This window comes from Dermochelys coriacea, chromosome 6 (genome assembly GCF_009764565.3).
Source record: "Dermochelys coriacea isolate rDerCor1 chromosome 6, rDerCor1.pri.v4, whole genome shotgun sequence".
NCBI lineage: Eukaryota > Metazoa > Chordata > Testudines > Dermochelyidae > Dermochelys > Dermochelys coriacea.
In genome coordinates this window covers 22,084,930-22,106,726 of record NC_050073.1, presented here as the reverse complement: position 1 = coordinate 22,106,726, position 21,797 = coordinate 22,084,930, and the positions used below count along the sequence as shown (strand labels likewise).

Here is a 21,797-nt window from a genome sequence, read left to right as displayed (position 1 = left end):
TGTGCTCCTGTCCCTTAAATACTCAATGATATTTGCACCAAACTGCTAAGGGCAAGAATTTTCAAAAGCAGGCGCGTAAGGTCAGGCTCCTAGGCTCAAATTTTCAGTCACTCAGATAAATGGACTGATTTTCGAAAGTGCTGAGCATGACCCACTAGCTCCTAATGTCCTGGCAGAGAAAAAAAAATTGCACTAAAATTATAGTCAGCATCCTGGACAGAGACAGAGAGAGAGAGAGAGAGGCGTCAGAATGTCAGGCACCTGCAACATTAATGCATGGCTGATTCCTCCACAGCACTTGATTGAATAAAGCATCTGACAGTATTCCATGAGCAACAGATATTAGTGCAGAGTGTAACACTTTCGGGACTGCTTACATGCCTCCATTTTGAATCTTCATTAAGCCTCAATTGCCTATCCTTATGGTGATCTTTTCAACATGGAGTAAATTCTAGTTAGAACATTACCTTTTCCTGGAACTCTGATCTTACTCCCATCATATCAAACATCTCCAATGTAACTACAACTCACGATGAAATTTAAAAAGGTCTCTAAACATTTCAAGCTTTTGTAACCCACACACCTTCTGGGTATGATGTTCTGTCCCATTTAGGAGGCACCAAGACCACTTGGAGAGAGTTAAATGAGTCTGCTCTACAACATAAGGTAACAGCCAGTTAGCTTTTAGCTTATGCTGTAGAGGTTTATACACTAAACCAGGGTCTGTCAGCGTTCCACTGTCACATCTACATCCTCCAGGAGGCCAGCTGAAGAATGAAACAAACAGCTCTTCTGCTGAGGCAACTTTCCCCAAATCCTATGGTCCAGAAACTATCTTGCTGGCATTTGCTACTTTTACTAGTGCTTTACAATTGCTGAAAAGACAGTATACTTCTTAGCCCATTTTTAAGCAGGTCAAGTACATTTTCCAATTCTCTGACAGGAAACAAGTGCATATTTTGTTACACATTTTCAAGAACAGGGTGGAAGTGCTCAAACTTTATTCCCTTATTACAAACTCTAATTCCATCCACTTGGACACCCTCTTAACTGTTTCTTGAATGACCCCAGTGTTTCAGTCTTAATAACCTTCATGGCAGTCCGTTCCAAACATTTACTATTCCTGGGTTAAAAAATACTGCTAAGTTCCCTCTGCTCTTAATTTGCTTTTTAAAAAGTTCTCACACACCATTGTCCTCTGACCTTTGTTGGTGAAAAAAATAATGAGAGCTCTTTTTGGTGTCAATTTTGCTTAGGTTTACACAGTGAGAGGGTGTGGTAGACTGGCCCCAAAGCATATCTTCCCAGCCAGAAAGCCTAATTAATGGAAAATTAGCTGATATGGAAAGCTTGTGGGATTTCCTGGAGGAAAAATGTGTGTATTTTCTGTGTGTCCCCTTCATTAGGAAACTGGACTATATACACATCAAAAATAAATGCATGCTGAGAAACCTACAATTTCTCTTCTCTACCAGAGGTGTGCCTAGAATTAGATATCCTGGACCAATTCTAGTGTTATCTTCTGCCTCTCTACACGTTATAAATGGTGTGCAGGGGGCAGGGCCGGGAGTGGAAGGAGGCACAGCAGGGGAAGTTTTGCAGCCCACAGGCAGCCCTGGGGAGGCTGCTGTAAAACTTGTATTTTGCCCTCCACAGAGGCCAGAACTTACGCCCACTCCCACAGGCTGTATCTTTTGTGCTGTGCGCTCCTTGGAACATGCCTCTGCATTCTAACTAACCCCAGCTGGTGCAGCCAACCCTTTCAGAAGTTCCTTGCTCTAATGTATGCTGGATACTAGTCCAATCTTTGACCAGATCCAGGAATCAGGAGGCTGCCGAGGTGGCATTAAGCTGCCTTTGCACTCCCCCCTTTCTCACATACTCCTCATCATGTGCCAAGCACACTTTACTGACATTTTCAATAGAGCAGACTACGCATGTCCAAAGGCAATATAGGTGCTGTGCCACACAATATATGCTCTATGTTGAACTTCCATTCTCCGTCAGAGGGTTACCTTGTCCAAGCTTAAATACAACAAAAACTGCAGCTAGATCACTAGGCAAAGCCAACATGACAATCACTCATTTATTTCCTTTTCTGTTTTTTCATATATAATGTTAAGAAATGGCCCCTCTCTTCCTATAACTCACTCTTTGAATACATAAACACACACTTCTCATCAGGGAAAGAGTCTCCTAGCCCACTGGGAAAGAAATTTATGAAAGTAATGTCAAACAACAACAACAGAAAAGGAAACCGTGTTCAATCTTGCTTCAGTGACTTGTTGGCACTACGCTCTGATTGCAGCACCGACAGTAAACAGCAGCATGTTTGTGTGCAAATAGCATTCTACTGAATTATGTCTGCACCTGTGTAAACTGACATCAATATCTTTTTATATGGTTTATTTAAGGAGTTCACAAGAAACACCTGCACCAGGTCAGGCACAGATGACACTTCTTATTGATTTGAAAGAAAGCAGGAGGAAGTGGAGGGGTGAGAGTTCCTTGGATGCTTTATTCAGCTTCACGTATTTCTCATGGGTCTAAAAGAAGCTGAGGTGCTTTAATTCTGACCCTCATTTTGTAAGCTAGTAACCATAAATAAAATGCAATTAAATAGAATTTAGAACACTGTAAAAAAATTAAGTAATACATTTCTGGGGGGTGACCTTGAGAAAACAGGAATTAACCTTGCCCCCTGCCATAATCTCGGAGAGGGTGCCCCCTACAGCTCTCTCGTGGCAGCCACAGAGGGGAGACAACCTGAGGCTGCTGGGATGAAACAGTTGACAGGAAGACCTAGAGGAGGGCTCCCTATTCCTTCCTGACACCCACTCTGATCTTTCCTCCTCCTTCTCATTGCAATCAGGGTTACACTGACTTTTCAGTAGCCAGCTGCAGGGAGCCCTGGAGAGGCTGCCCTCTTTTGCTCACCTCTTGCTGCTATCCTCAGAGAGTGCTGTCTTGGACATCATAGTGAGATGCTTTTAATGCCCTTATTAAACTTAAAACAAAAAAAATACAGATATTAGATAATTACTGTGTTTTGTTTTGTTTTTTGTTCAAAAAGCAAAATGATGAAGGCTTCTTTTAAAGGGTTTTGGGAGTATCTGAATGTCAGGAGCTTGCTCTTTCAACGGCAGTAGAAGTGGAAATGTGGGATTCAGTCATTAACAACATTAGGAAGAGGAAAAAATAATTTCTGTACTCATTAACAAGTGACATGCAGACTAACAGCTGACTTATAGTGACTAGGTTATTCATGCTACCTCCCAGCTTAGCAAGTTAAGGAGCTGAAGACATTATAATTTAATTCCTCATGAAACAATAGTTTTTATTTTCATACAGTGTCGATAAGATACAGAACCACAAGATGATTTACATAGTCAACTAGAAGCCAAAGTAGGGAGAAAAAACAGAAAATTTAATGCAAGGCAAGATTTAATACAAGGAAAGTGTTTTTGAGGGAACTCGGGGTTGAAGGAGAGTGTTCCAGATGGATGAGGCAAGCCAAAGTGAATGATTTACCACCTATGGAGAGTTCCTGGGGAGGAGACAGGGAAGAGACCAGAACTGGAGGAACAAAATGAGCTGGCAGTGGAGAAAGTGAAGGAAGCCAGACAGTTGCTCAGATGCTACACTGATGAGCATATGAGAATTAGAACAGAAAACAAGCAGGATGCAGCAAGCTCATGGAGACTTCTGACAATAAGGAGGGAAATTTGGAAATTGAAAATTAATAGGAAAAAAAAGGCGACAGAATGAAGCCTGTTCACTATGCCTGAGGGAATAGCATTGTAGGAAATTATGGATGGAGTCTTTAAATTAAAAAAAAAAAAAATCTTCCTGGTACATGAATGACCTTGTTTCATTGCAATGAAACAATTGTTAGGTTAGTAAGCAACATAGCAGGGATATAAACTCTTCAGGTGCTCATCACAAACTGTTCCAAATGTGCTGTCTCATGTTAAAATTTTATGATTTCTGAGAATTCATGGAGAGAGTCCAGTAAGTCAAGGCAGGCAAAACACAACAAAAAGCAATTGGAACCCCCCCCCCCTTTCGGCAAACTCAATAATGGGCCCATTTTGCTGAAATGTGTGTCACATTTAACAACTGATTGGCCTACACAGTGTCTCTTTTCTAGTGATAATGATCCTTTTCTTGAGTAAAAGGTGGCTGACATTCAAATACCAAATTTTACTTGTGTGAAATATGATTTTTCTTCTTGTTTTTTACAATACAAAAATAACCATTTCAGAACATTAAGCAGGTACTTAAGTCCTACTGAAGTCAATGGGGCCACTGTTACAACTACTGTATTCTCCTGTTTACAATTTATAGATTCATAGAATTTAAGGCCAGGAGGGGGCATGGTGAGCATCTAGTCAGACCTCCTATATAGCACAAACCACAGAATTTCACTTAGTGATTCCAGCATCAAGCCCAGTAACTTACAGGTGAACTGGAGTGTCTTTTAGAAAGATGTCTAATCTTGTTTTAAAGACTTCCAGTGATTGAAAATCCACCCCAAGCCTCGGTAAAGTGTTTTAATGGTTAATTTCTCTTAGTGTTCAAAATAAGCAAACATTATTTCCAGTTTGATTTTGTCTAAATTCAGCTTCCAGACTTTGGTCCTTTTTGAAATCTGGACACCAGAACTAGGCACAATATTCCAACAGTGGCCTCACCAGCGAGGTATACAAAGATCATACAACTTCCCTGCTTATACTTAATATTCCCCTGATTATACATCCAAGGATCACATTAGCACTCTTGGCAACAGCACTGCAGTGGGAGCCCATACTCAGTTAGCCAACATGGCCTCTATATCTTTTACATTCATTGCTTTCCAGAATACAAATCATTTTACTTGTAAGTACGGGCTACATTTTTTTTCTAGACTCATAACTTAGTTCTTATAGTCCGTAAAACTGGAGTCCTTTGTCACCATTACAAAATCAGAAAAAACAGTGGAAAATGCCCAAGCAACTGCCTCCTAAATCATTGAGAAAAACCATGCGACATTCTAATGATCTATTTTTGGAGAAGGAAATGGCATAAGGAAGTCAAATGGAGAAGGTTCTTATTTAACCTTAGGCTACTTGTGAAATGCTAGAAAAAAATGCTACTATTCTATCTATCAGACATTCTTGTTAACTGCTGGAAATGGCCCATCTTGCTTGTCACCATGAAAGGTTTTCCTCCTTCCCCCACCTCCCTGCTGGTGATGGCTCATCTTAAGTGATTACTCTCCTTACAGTGTACATGATAAAACCCATTGTTTCATGTTCTGTGTGTGTATATAAATCTCCCCACTGTATTTTCCACTGAATGCATCCGATGAAGTGAGCTGTAGCTCACGAAAGCTTATGCTCAAATAAATTTGTTAGTCTCAAAAGTGCCACAAGTACTCCTTTTCTTTTTGTGAATACAGACTAACACGGCTGCTACTCTGAAACCTGTCATTATGCAAGGCACTGAATTTAGCCATAAAGAGTGGAAATCTATCAACTTCATGAAAAAACTCATACACATACAGACAGACATCATCTTCCTCTCTAAATGCAAACAGATGGACATCATATCAAAAGGACTGAAGATAAGACTATAGACTATAGGTATAGACTAACACAGATTATGCTGACAGCTTGTGCCACACACTCTCAAAGAAACTGCGGAACCACCTGATCAACATCCTCTACAGCAAACAGGGAAAGATTAAGAATGAGCTCTCAAAACTGGATACTCTCATAAAGAACCAACCTTCCACACAAACTTCCTTGTGCCTGGACTTTACAAAAACTAGACAAGCGATCTACAACACACACTTTGCTTCTCTACAAAAGAAAAAGGACACTAAACTATCTAAACTACTACATGCCACAAGGGGCCACAACAGTGGTTCCCGTAACCCACCCAGCAATATTGTTAATCCATCCAACTATATTCTTAGCCCAGCAGAAGAATCTGTCCTATCTCAGGGCCTCTCCTTTTGCCCCTCCACCCACACGAACATGATACAGTTCTGTGGTGACCTAGAATCCTATTTTCGATGTCTCCAACTCAAGGAATATTTCCAACACACCTCTGACCAACATATTAACCCACAGAGACCTTCCTACCAACACTACAAAAAGAAGGATTCTGCATGGACTCCTCCCGAAGGTTGAAACAGCAGACTGGACTTCTACATAGAGTGCTTCCGCTGACGTGCAAGCGCTGAAATTGTGGAAAAGCAGCATCACTTGCCCCATAACCTCAGCCGTACAGAACACAATGCATCCACAGCCTCAAACAACTCTGACATCATAATCAAAAAGGCTGACAAAGGAGGTGCTGTCGTCATCATGAATAGGTCCGATTATGAACAAGAGACTACTAGGCAGCTCTCCAACATCACTTTCTACAAGCCATTACCCTCTGATCCCACTGAGGGTTACCAAAAGAAAACTACAGCATTTGCTCAAGAAACTCCCTGAAAAAGCACAAGAACAAATCCACACAGACACACCCCTGGAACCTCGACCTGGGGTATTCTATCTGCTACCCAAGATCCATAAACCTGGAAATCCTGGATGCCCCATCATCTCAGGCATTGGCACCCTGACAGCAGGATTGTCTGGCTATGTAGACTCCCTCCTCAGACCCTACGTTACCAGCACTCCCAGCTATCTTTGAGACAGCACCGACTTCCTGAGGAAACTACAATCCATCGGGATCTTCCTAAAAACACCATCCTAGCCACTATGGATGTAGAAGCCCTCTACATCAACATTCCACAAAAAGATGGACTACAAGCCGTCAGGAACAGTATCCCCGATAATGTCACGGCTAACCTGGTGGCTGAACTTTGTGACTTTGTCCTCACCCATAACTATTTCACATTTGGGGACAATGTACACCTTCAAATCAGCGGCACTGCGATGGGTACCCGCATGGCCCCACAGTATGCCAAATTTTTTATGGCTTAGAACAACGCTTCCTCAGCTCTCGTCCCCTAATGCCCCTACTCTACTTGCGCTACGTTGATGACATCATCATCATCTGGACCCATGGAAGAGAAGCCCTTGAGGAATTCCACCATGATTTCAACCATTTCCATCCCACCATCAACCTCAGCCTGGAGCAGTTCACACAAGAGATCCACTTCCTGGACACTACGGTGCTAATAAGCGATGGTCACATAAACACCATCCTATATCGGAAACCTACTGACCGCTATTCCTACCTACATGCCTCTAGCATTCATCCAGATCACACTACACGATCCATTGTCTGCAGCCAAGCTCTACAATACAACCGTATTTGCTCCAACCCCTCACACAGAGACAAACACCTACAAGATCTCTATCATGCATTCTTACAACTACAGTACCCACCTGCTGAAGTGAAGAAACAGATTGACAGAGCCAGAAGAGTACCCAGAAGTCATCTACTACAGGACAGGCCCAACAAAGAAAATAACAGCACGCCACTAGCCGTCACCTTCAGCCCCCAACTAAAACCTCTCCAATGCATCATCAAGGATCTACAACCTATCCTGCAGGATGACCCATCACTCTCACAGATCTTGGGAGACAGGCCAGTCCTTGCTTACAGACAGCCCACAAACCTGAAGCAAATACTCACCAGCAACCACACACCACACAACAGAACCACTAACACAGGAACCTATCCTTTCAACAAAGTCCATTGCCAACTCTATCCACATATCTATTCAGGGGACACCATCATAGGGCCTAATCACATCATCCGTAATATCAGAGGCTCGTTCACCTGCGCATCTACCAATGTGATATATGCCATCATGTGCCAGCAATGCCCCTCTGCCCTGTACATTGGTCAAACTGGACAGTCTCTATGTAAAAGAATAAATGGACACAAATCAGACATCAAGAATTATAACGTTCAAAAACCAGTCGGAGAACACTTCAATCTCTTTGGTCACTCGATTACAGACCTGAGAGTGGCTATCCTTCAACAAAAAAAACTTCAAAAACAGACTCCAGCAAGAGACTGCTGAATTGGAATTAATTTGCAAACTGGATACAATTAACTTAGGCTTGAATAGACACTGGGAGTGGATGAGTCATTCCACAAAGAAACTATTTCCCCATGTTATTTCTCCCCCCTACCCCACCCTCCACTGTTCCTCAAACATTCTTGTTAACTGCTGGAAATGGCGCACCTTGCTTGTCACCATGAAAGGTTTTCCTCCTTCCCCCTCTCCTGCTGGTGATGGCTCATCTTAAGTGATCACTCTCCTTACAGTGTGTATGATAAAACCCATTGTTTCATGTTCTCTGTGTATGTGTATATAAATCTCCCCACTGTATTTTCCACCAAATGCATCCAATGAAGTGAGCTGTAGCTCACGAAAGCTTATGCTCAAATAAATTTGTTAGTCTCTAAGGTGCCACAAGTACTCCTTTTCTTTTTGTGAATACAGACTAACACGGCTGCTACTCTGAAACCTATTCTATTTAGATTACCCTTTGTATGAACAAAACATTTGGAATGCTATGGATCCTTGTTTAACTCAAAGACATGGTCCTTTTCCATGAGCTGACACATTTGGAGTGGTTTGATGTTCTTTAAAAACATTTTTGTGGAAGCGGGTGGCCATTCAGAATGCCAGGGCTGAGCCCAGTTCCACATAATTAAACCATCTCCCTGTTGAGGAAATGTTAATTAGCTGAGATGACAATCTGAAGAACATCACAATTAAAAGCTCTCTTCTCAAGTTTTCACATACAAATCCTTTTACTCCTTTGTCAGTTTTAACACATTTTATTGTAAAGTTCAATCTAACCCAGATGTTTGCTGACAGAAATTTTACAGGTGATGACAGGATTCCACTAACTCAATACATATGATTTTAGTTAATGTGAATTTCTGAAAATTTTTATTCTATGCTCCTAGACCTATATTCTAAAGTACAGCTGTGAAAATCCTCTCCATTGAAGAATAGGAATGAAACAGCAGTATGTGCATTCAGGATTATGCTAGACATTATATTCCCTCAAAGTTTTTAACAAACATTAGTTTCACTGAAAGCTACTGAAGCATTACCTGATGGTATGTGAAATAAACTGGAAGTCCAAGGGATACCATAAAGGTGTTTAGGTGCCTAAAAATACAGATAAGGTGTCTAGTGGGATTTTCAAAAGCATCTTAACAAGTTAGGTGCTTAACTCCCATTGGAAGTCAATGGCAGTTAGGTGACTAACTCACTTAGGTACAGTTTTGTAAATCCTTTATTCCTAGAGGATATGAGTTTAGATCACATAGAGCACCACGGCTGGCACACTTACTTGTACTCTCAGGAGACAGGCTAAGGGCTGAATGGGTGTAGAATGAACTACCTTCTCACTCCTAGAGATGGTTCCTGTAGATGAGGGCTGAAGTATGGTCAGTTTGGCAAAGCTGGCAATGATATATCTGTTCTATGGATAAACAGAGGGCTACATCCTCCATGGTAGTTACTTTCATGAGCATTAAATTCCCCATCAATTTTCTTTTTAAAGGTCACTAATATACTTATTGCAACAACACCAGATAGCAGTGAATATAGAGATCTGCTCTGTAAGAAGATGAAGAAACTCTATTCAAGAGCCAGACAATATTATAAAGCAGGGTTCCAAGAGACCTTGGGCTGCTTGTCTCAAGCAAGTCAAACTGGTGAGTGGTCTAGTGCAATCCTTCATGGTGGTTTGATGCTCCATTCTATGCTCTCTCTCTAGCCTGCAGGATGAGTGGGGAGCAAAACAACAGTGTCCTTCAGTCAGAGTACAGATGTGTCACATGGGGCTACACTCACCTAGATACCAGACCTCTGTGCAAAGAGAAAGTGGGAAGAGCAGGAAGAGCTTCTGAAAACAAAAGGGTCCTTATGCCCTTCTCTTAGCCATTTCTAATTCAACTTTATAAAATAAATCATTTGATTTTTTAATTACCTTTTAAAATGTTTCTCATTACATCTTTTAAACTACTATGGATTACTTTTGCCACATTTAAAAGGTGATTTCTTCATTTTACAAGTATTTTCTTGCACACTGCATGTGTTTCCCCCTTTAGAAATAAATGTTTTCTCATCACAGTAAGACGTGATGGGTTGTGTATCATGACCCAGTAATGACCCACTTTGGTTGTGAATGGCACAAGGTCAGAATACCCAGGCATATCATTATTAGACCATAATACACTCCCGGTCAAGTCTCATTGCTTAAATGCATGATGGAAACACGAGTAAAAAGCCAATTTAAACATGTTACTTAAACAAGCAAGGAAAGTTAAATATGAAAGTAAACATGCTGCAAAATATCAGAGAACTCTTAACTTCACGTGTGATAGACCAGAAGAGATCCTGGAGGATTATTCTTATGTAAAGTGATTTTTTGTTGCCTGCTTTTAAAAATACTATATGTTAACCACAAAAAATCACCCTAAGGAAATTTTGTACAAAAATATCGACATTGAAATAGCATTAACATTTTGGCTTGATTCAGAAAAAGAAACAGGAAATTCAGAACTGAGTTTGAAATTCTATCCTTAACCAGCCTTATTGTGTCTTTGGGCTGCTGTAAATCTGATATCCAAAATGACAAACCACATAGGGTTGGCTAATGATTCAGTTCTACTTTTCAGTCACAATTTCCTTGCTTCTCTCAGTTTAACATTGTTTTTCTGTCATTTATTTTAGATTTCATTTTTCTCCAATTGTGCCTACCTTCTGGACCATACACTCTCTCATAGTCATTAAAATTTAGCAGTCTCACTCCTTTACAACAATCCTTTGATTTACAGAGAACAGCGCTTCAATACAAAACAATCTCAGAGAAATGGAGGGTGATTTGAAAAGTAACAATTTCATAACCCCAGAAGTTTTTGATATTTGCTTGTGCCAACACTGTTCAATCTGTTTTCTGAGGAGTCTCTTCAAATGCATGGAAACTATATGCTTGTCCACACTTTGGGGCAATGAGCATTATGAGGGTGTGATTTCTAAAGAGCACTAATGTGTTGTGCATTAATTGGTCCATGTAGACCATGCTGGTGCGCTTTAATATAGTATTGTTTCAAATAGCATTACATTAAAGCGCACTAGGGAACATTTAGTGTGCACCAGCAATGTCTACATGGACCAATTCATGAAAACTCTTCAGAGCACTTTAGAAATCATACTCCCTTAGTACGTAATACTACGTTGTGCAGACAAACCCTACAGGCAACTATCCAACAAATACTATCCTCAGAGTAATCTCTCTTTCACTCCTTGTAATCAACTGCAACTCAGTTAAATGTGGGGGTAAAGTTCTCAGGTGAAGAAAATGTATCCTTCCCCTTTCTGCATATAGTCTTGCTAAGTCTTGGGATTTTATATTGCTATCTTGCAGTATTTGGAATTTTTAGTAATGCCTCAGTTTTTGGAGTCATGGGATGATGTGAGAACCTCAACAATTCACAAAGTAAGTTTCTAACTTGGCTAGCTTGTCTCCAAAACCATATAGGCTAAAAAAGTTACCTTTTTTAAATATAAAAGCTAGGAGGTCATGTAATCACCTGAGTCCAGGAGCTGGGACTCTGAGAAAAACAACTAACTTTGCAAGATTTGCAATAAAAACTTGAGAGTTAGCAACACTGGTTTGCAAGTTATGATCTAGAACCATAGCATTCTGGATATTCTGCCCCAGACATTACGTAGAAATTAGGAGAACTGAAGTTGTTTGTAGATTACATTGAGAGATCTGTTCAATAATAACAGAAAATTATATTATTTGTCCACAAGCTCAGTTCTCCAAACAATTAACAATCTAGATCTACAACCTGAATACATAACTTACTGTACAAACAAAAGAAAGGGAGGAAGGAGGGAATTGGAATCAATAAATTCAATGTGATCAAGCAGTGAAGTGTCGTACGAGTCTTAGTTGTTCTACTTTTTTACAAAAAGAAAAGGAGTACTTGTGGCACCTTGGAGACTAACACATTTATTAGATCATAAGCTTTCGTGAGCTACAGCTCACTTCATCGGATGCATTTGGTGGAAAAAACAGAGGAGAGATTTATCTGTTTTTTCCACCAAATGTGTCCGATGAAGTGAGCTGTAGCTCACGAAAGCTTATGCTCTAATAAATTTGTTAGTCTGTAAGGTGCCACAAGTACTCCTTTTCTTTTTGCAAATACAGACTAACACGGCTGCTACTCTGAAACCTACTTTTTTACAGTTTTGTTTAAGAATAAATTTTTTCACGCTTCTAGCTGAACGCTGATTGGAAGAGAGGACTAAGGAGGAAAGTGAGATTTAAGGAGAGACTTGGAGGATTTTCAGAAGTGACTGTTTAGTCACTTAAAACTCATTTGTTTTAAAATAATTTTACCTCAAACAATAGAAACATTAGACCTCAACGACGAGTATATCTTCACAGCACAGTTTGTCTAACTCAGGTGCAAGGGTCGCACAGCACAACCCTACCCGCGGAACTGTGTCATCACTGATTCCACACTTGCACGTGTGTCTCGGGCCATATCCCATGGTTCTTTGTGCTGAGAAGCTCTATGATTCCTTCCCAGTTAATTGTGACAGTTGCAGGAGAACTTGTCTGTCCTTCGAGGTTAATTGTGTGGAGGGCATTGCCTGCAACCCCTCTGCAGAGTTGGTGGTTTCCAGCCTGAGTTAAAGTGCAGCATGGGCTCTAACCCATACCCCCAGCCGGGTAAGCTAGCCCAGACCTACAGCATCTCCAAAGCTGAGTCACAAGGTTTCCTGTGTGTATAGTAGGGAAGGCCAGGCTAAAACCCATGTAGGAGCCTGGGTTAACTGTGCAGTGAAGACATATCCTATATGTGCCAAGTTTCAAACGCCACACTTTCCCATTGTTAGAGAAACTACTCAAATTTTTAAACAGTAACTTTTGGACAGAGACAAAACTTCAGCTCCAAAAAAGTCTGTTTCAAAATACGTAGAGACTGATTTGTAAGTGTAACTGTAGTGGACATCATCACACGTCACTAGAAAAATATTTCCAGCCAGGAATACTTCACAAATCAAGTAACAATTTCTCACTTCTTTAGCATTAAACATATTGCTCTTCTCACAATGCATTAGAGCAGCCTAATCTAAATTAAAAATATCCCTATTCCTGCCTCAGGAAATAAATTGCTTGTTCAGTTAGTTTCTGCACAGTTTAAATATATCATTAGTATGAAAATGATCCCTTTTTATGAGGTGGTATTATTTCATGGGATATACTTAATGTTTAGGAATGTGTATATCATATACTGAAATTATATATAACATATAATGAAACACATATGAAATTACAGTGCCACTGCAATTAAGGTTCTGACAGACTCTCCTTTATAAACTTACATTTTTAAGGGATTATAACTCTAGGATGAATCCTGGAAAAGGCATTTGGATTCTAAGGATTTTGTTTGGAACAAATGCTCCCCCCCCATACAGAAAAACAAACAAAAAACTAAACAACTTTATGAAGCTTTGTGCTCCTAGATTTGAAAAGATAGTTTTGTTTTTAAAATTAGCTTTTTCTTGTCCTTGTTTTCATTGGCAGTTAAGGCTAGATGGCTAATTTACAATCTGCAAGAAGGAAGGGGGAAGCATGTAACTGCACTGCTCCAGGAGAAGACCAGGGAGGGAGCTCTGCGACTGTGGCTTAAGCTCCTTGCTTACTCCAGAGGAAAAGTAATCGAACATTGCGCTATACAAGTAGCAGTTTATGTCAGTCTCTCCTCCAGCTCAGCTGGAACAGCTAGCTGACTGGGAGAGGAGAGGGTGGAGTCAAGGCTCTGAGCATTCCCAACCACTGCCTGTCAACATCTCCCCAACATCTATGGGGTGGGGGGAGTAGTGGACTCCAGAGACTGGTCTCCCTTACCCCACCCTACTGTCTTCCATGATGCCAGTAGTCCATGCTAAAGGGTCAGGAGATGCCTTATGCCCCCTTTACCTCCCTACTCAGGCATGTAGGGCAGACCACGATCTTGCACTGAATTTATAAAGAGAATAAATTATTCTCTAATTGTTTAAAACAATATGATTGGATGACTTGAATAATACCTCAAATACTATTGATATGCACATGTACTTCTAAATACATGTTTTAATGTGAAAAACTGAGATATGAAGTAGAGAGAACAACATGCAGACGTAGGTGCTGGAAGTAAGGGTGCTGCTATACTCCCTGGCTTGAAGTGGTTTCCATCATACACAGGGTTTACAGTTTGGTTCAATGGCTCTCAGCACCCTCACTATACAAATTGATCCAGTACTCTTGCATGCAGATGAAGTGTTTAAGGATCTTAAGTAGTGTAGTCCTGATTTTTGGGCATAGATTTTTCCCCATTTTGTGCGATCACCCAGAATGTACAGATTGCTCCATTGCTGGAAACGAGACAGTTCTACCAACAGTATGTAGATCTTGTAGAAGCTACAACTTTATATGTCTCTTTCAGTGTTCAGGTAAAAATTAATACTCAAATCAACAGGCTATCCTGGGACTACTGCAAGTAAGTTCTTAGGGGAAAGGATACATAATAGTAAATTGTGAGACAGATTTCTGTGCATTGTCTACAACAAACATATTTGTTCAAGAAATATATAATTGGAACAAACCCTGCAAGCCTGATGCCAAAGAAAAGACTATTTATGCCTTAGTACACTGGAGAACTTGTTCATGCTTACGTAAAGATTGCCTCCATAATGCTGCCAAGGTCAGTGTCTGCATGGATTTATTTGTATCAGAAGTGAATGATGCCTGGGGGCAGTTTAAACTTGTCCAAAAGCCATTCAATTTTTTCCTCCTTATTTTATAGTGAAGTTCAACATTTAAATGTGGTTTCCAAGTTTGTCGTATTTCAGAATAGCATACTCCAAGAACCAAAAACATCCTATAGCATCTCCTTTCAGATAAGAGTAGGATATCTCAAATGTATAAAAAGGTGCTCAGATAATACTGTGATGGGTACATGACTGATAGACACATAACTACACATGATCCCTTGCAAAGTGGATAATAAGATAGAGCCTTGTTCCAGGTATTCTAATGTATTTTAAGGAGTCAATCCTGTGTTCCTCATTCAAGCAAAGCCTCACAAGCTGAAGTTAATATTTTTGCCAGCAATCAGATCAATCTGATCTGCTACTTGATCAATTAAGGGCTGATCCTGGAAACATACACCAAGGATAACCAGGGAACTGTAGGGAAGGAAGTACAGCTTGCAGACACTGCAGGGAGTAGTAAAAAGGCTCCTGCATGGCTGTGAGTCAGCAGGGGGAAGGCACCAACTGAGACCACCTGAGGAAAGGGCAAACTCCAGGCAGGAGGGACTGGGAAGCAGAAAGACAGTCCCTCTGGGGGCAGGTCTGTGCCCAGCTGAAACTGGGGGCTTGTATGCACTATCACTTAGGTAGGTATAACTTATGTCACTCAGGAATGTGAAATAAGCCACCCCCCTGAGTGATGTAAATTACATTGACCTAAGCGCTGGTGTGGATGGTGTTATGTCGACGGGAGGTAGTTTTATTATGCTGATGGGAGAGAGCTTTCCCGCTAGAACACAGGGTCTGCACCAGCTGTAGCGCTTCTAGTGTAGACTAGCCCTTGGATGAAGACTGTAGAAGTCTGTTTTATTTGAAAAACATTATTTTATTTCAGAGTAGCAGCCATGTTAGTCTGTATTCGCAAAAAGAAAAGGAGTACTTGTGGCACCTTAGAGACTAAAATTTATTTGAGCATAAGCTTTCGTGAACTATAGCTCACTTCATCAGATGCATTTGGTGGAAAATACAGTGGGGAGATTTATATACACACACAGAAAACATGAAACAATGGGTTTTATCATACACACTGTAAGGAGAGTGATCACTTAAGATGAGCCATCACCAGCAGTGGGTGGGGGGTGGAGGGGGAGGAGGAAAACCTTTCATGGTGACAAGCAAGGTAGGTCATTTCCAGCAGTGAACAAGAACATCTGAGGAACAGTGTGGGGGGAGAAATAACATGGGAAACACACTCTTTGCTTCTCTACAAAAGAAAAAGGACACTAAACTATCTAAACTACTATATGCCACAAGGGGCCACAACAGTGGTTCCCGTAACCCACCCAGCAATATTGTTAATCCATCCAACTATACTCTGAGCCCAGCAGAAGAATCTGTCCTATCTCAGAGCCTCTCCTTCTGCCCCTCCACCCACACGAACATGATACAGTTCTGTGGTGACCTAGAATCCTATTTTCGATGTCTCCAACTCAAGGAATATTTCCAACACACCTCTGACCAACATATTAACCCACAGAGACCTTCCTACCAACACTACAAAAAGAAGGATTCTGGGTGGACTCCTCCTGAAGATTGAAACAGCCGACTGGACTTCTACATAGAGTGCTTCCGCCGATGTGCACGGGCTGAAATTGTGGAAAAGCAGCATCATTTGCCCCATAACCTCAGCCATGCAGAACACAATGCATCCACAGCCTCAAACAACTCTGACATCATAATCAAAAAGGCTGACAAAGGAGGTGCTGTCGTCATCATGAATAGGTCCGATTATGAACAAGAGACTACTAGGCAGCTCTCCAACATCACTTTCTACAAGCCATTACCCTCTGATCCCACTGAGGGTTACCAAAAGAAAACTACAGCATTTGCTCAAGAAACTCCCTGAAAAAGCATAAGAACAAATCCGCACAGACACACCCCTAGAACCCTGACCTGGGGTATTCTATCTGCTACCCAAGATCCATAAACCTGGAAATCCTGGATGCCCCATCATCTCAGGCATTGGCACCCTGACAGCAGGATTGTCTGGCTATGTAGACTCCCTCCTCAGACCCTACGTTACCAGCACTCCCAGCTATCTTCAAGACACCACTGACTTCCTGAGGAAACTACAATCCATCGGTGATCTTCCTAAAAACACCATCCTAGAAGCCCTCTACATCTACATTCCACACAAAGATGGACTACAAGCCGTCAGGAACACTATCCCCGATAATGTCACGGCTAACCTGGTGGCTGAACTTTGTGACTTTGTCCTCACCCATAACTATTTCACATTTGGGGACAATGTATACCTTCAAATCAGCGGCACTGCGATGGGTACCCGCATAGCCCCACAGCATGCCAACATTTTTATGGCTGACTTAGAGCAACGCTTCCTCAGCTCTCGTCCTCTAATGCCCCTACTCTACTTGCGCTACATTGACGACATCTTCATCATCTGGACCCATGGAAAAGAAGCCCTTGAGGAATTCCACCATGATTTCAACAATTTCCATCCCACCATCAACCTCAGCCTGGACCAGTCCACACAAGAGATCCACTTCCTAGACACTCCGGTGCCAATACGCAATGGTTACATAAACACCACCCTATATCGGAAACCTACTGACCACTATTCCTACCTACATGCCTCTAGCTTTCATCCAGATCATACCACACAATCCATTGTCTACAGCCAAGCTCTACGATACAACCACATTTGCTCCAACCCCTCAGACAGAGACAAACACCTACAAGATCTCTATCATGCATTCTTACAACTACAATACCCACCTGCTGAAGTGAAGAAACAGACTGACAGAGCGTGAAGTTACTCTCGTGCTTCAGTGTTTGCAGGAGGGGGCTTTAAATGGTGAGGTACAAGGTAACAGTAATTTAGGTGTCCTTGATTCTTGTATGGCTCTAGCAGAGAAATGATCAGAGTAGGAACCCTCTGCACGTCTATCTCCCTGATCCCTTCTCACCCAATCTAAAATTCCCCTTGAATACCTTCCATGTAGAAGCATTTAAACATTTTCAGATTAAAACTGAAAGATTTCAAAGACAAAATAATTCCACAAAAATTGCTATTTTGTTAAAGAATTCATTGAAAGCATATTTCAACAGAAATTTTTCTACTAGTTCTACTGAACAGGCAAGGGCTGTTGCTAATCTAGCATCTATGGCCTTCCAGAGCTTGGAAAGGCCATATGATTGCTTTGATTTCAGATATTTAGTGCTGGATATGACCCCTAAATTTTAATTGGGAATTGGTGTATTTTTCCTACTAAGCCGATATAATGAAATGAAAATTAGAAATACAGAGACACTCCCTCAGGTTTTCCTTGCCTGTATCATTTCTCAAAGCATGTACGGAAGAAAATCCACTTGGAAATTGAAAATTACAAATGAAAATTTGCAAATCATTTGGATTAAAAAAATAATAAACTTGGTCTGCAGACAACTTAAATAGCTCTGAAAGAATATTAGATTGTTAAAGTTTCAGCCAACTTTTTAATTTTCAAACAAGTTTATGTTGATAAAGCAGCATTTAAATGATATACTGATTAGGTTTCATTAAATCTCATTTTACACAGAAAATAAAAGTTACGTATAGAAAACATAGGGGCAGATTTCCAAATAGGCTGTGCAAAAGCATACACACGTTTGCACATGCTCAGCCTCGTCACAGAAGAATCCTGGTGCACAGTCACAAATCAAGATCTGTGAGAGCACAGAGCTGTGCATGCTTACAAGAGCACCTGATTCTCTTAGATTGGATGAGGGTACTTTTATGCTCTGTTGAAAACCTGGCCCATAAATAACCAACCCATAAAGCCAGGTAATTTTGTCCTTGGTGAGGACTGTAATAAAGACAGAAGGTACTTGGGGCAGATCTTCAGCTGCTATAAAATGCAGAGCTGTGAGAAAAAAAAAAAAAGTTTCCCATCCCACAAAAGTTTGAGATTTTGAATGCCCCCCCCGCCCCATCTTGATACTTGTTGAAAAGTCAAAATCTCCAAAGTTATTGTGAACCAATAATCCAAAAATTTTTTGGATCACGTCAATCAAACTTTTCATTTTAATAATTTCAAAAGTGTTGCATTTAGACTTTTACCTTTTAATTTTTTTAACCCTTTTCAAAGTATAAATTAAACTAAAATTTTGAACTCAAAGGTCATTTCAAATAAAAAAATGAAACTTTTTGTTTAGAAAATGTCAAAATGGGGCATTTTAACAATTTTGAAATGTTTTTTCAAATATTTTGACTCAGGAGATTCGTCAAAATGACACGTTCTAATGAACAGCTTCAGTTTCAAAGAACTGATGTTTTTCAAAGAAAAACATTTCAAAGAAAAAATATTTTGTCAGAAAATTCTTGACCAGCTCTAGTAAATTAGAATTGCTTGATTTATACCAGGCTCACGATCTGGCCTTAGGTTTTCTATGTTCCAGAATACTCCTGCATATCAGATTCTGCCAAGGCTTCAATTTCATAGTTTTGTAAAAATCAATAGAACCTGACAGGTAATTCACTTTTCAAAATTCTTCATATATCACAGATATTCCTGCAGCTGATGTCATTTGTGATTCTCAGCTAGTAAATACACATTCATACTCTATTTCATAAGAACAAGACCTTCTGCCAGAATATGAAGCAAAGGGGAAAAAACGGGATTTCAGACAAGTTGAAAATATGACCAAAAGATGTCAGGGCAAAACAAAGTACAAATTAAAACATTTTAGGTAAGAAAACTTCAACTAAATTTAAAAAGTTAATCTAAACAAATAAATCAACCAGCTACCATCAAAGAACAGATCTAATTTCAGAATGAAATTAACAAAAGAACCAATTCAAAGTGATTATAGGTGGTACAATTTCATGGTGGTTTTTGTTTGTTTTCATTCTCTGGCTACTGAACAAACACACCATTTCAACATCAAAATGCAAAATCCAATCTTTTTAATGATTTTTTTTCCCTAATCTCTTCATTGTCTGCAGAGCATCCTGGAAAAGGACCAACAGCAGTGTTTGCCCGTATTGCTGTACTTTGATATCTTGTGCACTCTGCAATTATTTAGATTGTTTAAAAAAAAAAGAAAAAAAAAAGGACTGTGAAATGCATTGTGCAACCACAGATGACATCATGTTAACCCCCTGTTACTAGGTTCCACCCTCAGGTCAAATGCCTATGAGTCAGTGTCTAGCGGAGATGAATGATGTCATCCGCACACCACCTCTTTAGCAAAAAAAATGTGACAGTGCCTTTCACTGTCTGGTCTTAACAGACCCTATGTTACTAACTGAAGTTCCTAAGATTAAAAAAAAGAATGAACCTGATCATAAAAAAAGACAGGAAATGAGCACATCACACTAACACCGCTGAAATATGTTCTAAGAAAAAGATGAAGGTGGATCATGTACAAGCAAGCATGTGTTGCAATCGAGAGTGATTTACATTTTATAAAACAAACCAACACATACAATATACCAGAGCAACCAATCCAGCAGCCAATCAACCAACAATCTAATAGAACAATACTTTAGCCAACACATGAATATACCAGGCGAGAGGGTGTACTGTCTCTCAGAGGTTTATGAAAGATTAGATAGATATGCGAGATTGATTTGTGCAAGTGAAAATTTTTGCATAGTGAAACCCAACTATAGTGAAAATCTGTGTATAGCTTAAGAGAAGGAAAGTCCCATGTTACCTCAATACATTGCAATGTGCAAATAATCATTTTGATTACAGTGAATTTCTTCTGTGGGGAAAAAAATTCTCCCTAAGGAGAGTTCACTGTAATTTACATAATCAACTAATTAATCATTTTCTCTAAATTTATCTGAGATAGAAAGGTGAAATTCACTCCAGGATCCAGAATATGCAGGCAGGCCCTGATTCAGCAAAAACACTTAAGGATGTGCTTAAGGCATAAAAAAAATGAGGGATCATAATACATATTTGGTGCTGGTGTGGTCCAGGTGTGGAGGGCTGACAAGAGTCCCTCCACCTCTTTTCAACTCCACTGGAGGAGTCTTCACATGGGGAGGCTGTGCAGGGGAATCTCTGCACCTTCCACATGTCCAGAGGAAGCACAATGCAAATCCTGAATGGGCCAGCATATAAACAAGGTTTTGAACAGGCTGGGGTCACATGATCCCCATTACCCAGATCCAGGGATGCCCGACTGGAGATGCAAAAGTGGCAGCAGCTGCTATTCCAACCTGCAAGATTTTGTGTGGTGTGGTGGGGGAACTGAATGCTAAGTGCTGAATCTTCTTTCTCCTCATGCCAAGGGTTTCATCCATTTTATTTCCCATTATAAAGATATAATTTTTGACTTTCTGGCTCGTTTTTTTTTTTAAATATTTACACATTATTTCTGAGGGTTTAAAAAACCCCAACCCTTTAAATCACTTTAAACCATAATCTGACAATAATCAAATGTTACTGTGAGGAAACAGGAATCATTGTTATAACATGGTTTACAGAGACTTCTAAGCTGCTCTCTCTCTCTCTCTCTCTCTCTCTCTCTCTCTCTCTCATCACCCAAAAAGTATTTCCCTCCTTGTTGTTACTCTATATTCAGATTACAAAAAAATACCATTAAAACAAACCCTCTCTCAAAGGAGTTTCAGTAGGAGTAAAATATTTACAACCAGGAATATAAAGTATCAAATTCCACTTTTGTCTGACAATGTGGGCAGCTAATAAATTCAAATAAATACATAAATGTCTGGTTTCATTTACATTTTTCTTTTCTTTTCAGTCCAGCTGCATTTTTTGGCATACAGAAAACAAGCCTCCTCTTTTGGGTTCCATTTACATTATAACAATCCTTTTTCTTGATATTTCTCCCCCCACCACCTCACACTAAAGTACAAAGCAATATGGAAGTCAATTTAAAATGCGAGTAAGCACAAATCCATGGTCTTTATTTTTCCACTGTTACCTTTCTCCTCACACCATCAAATTATTTTCTTTTGCTCAGGTCCTTACCA

General features: G+C 40.2%; 1 protein-coding gene and 1 long non-coding RNA gene across 3 annotated transcripts in view; both read right to left on the bottom strand.

Annotated features, from left to right (window-relative positions):
• The window catches only part of KCNQ1 (potassium voltage-gated channel subfamily Q member 1), a 553,100-nt gene that overhangs the window by 208,662 nt on the left and 322,641 nt on the right, over positions 1-21,797 (bottom strand). The gene's annotated exons all lie outside the window — the stretch shown is intronic.
• LOC122460637 lies at positions 5,470-16,984 on the bottom strand. The gene is made up of 3 exons (XR_006282076.1): positions 16,969-16,984; positions 16,623-16,633; positions 5,470-5,611 (listed from the first exon to the last, which is right to left on the bottom strand). It is a non-coding gene; the product is annotated as an uncharacterized LOC122460637 (long non-coding RNA).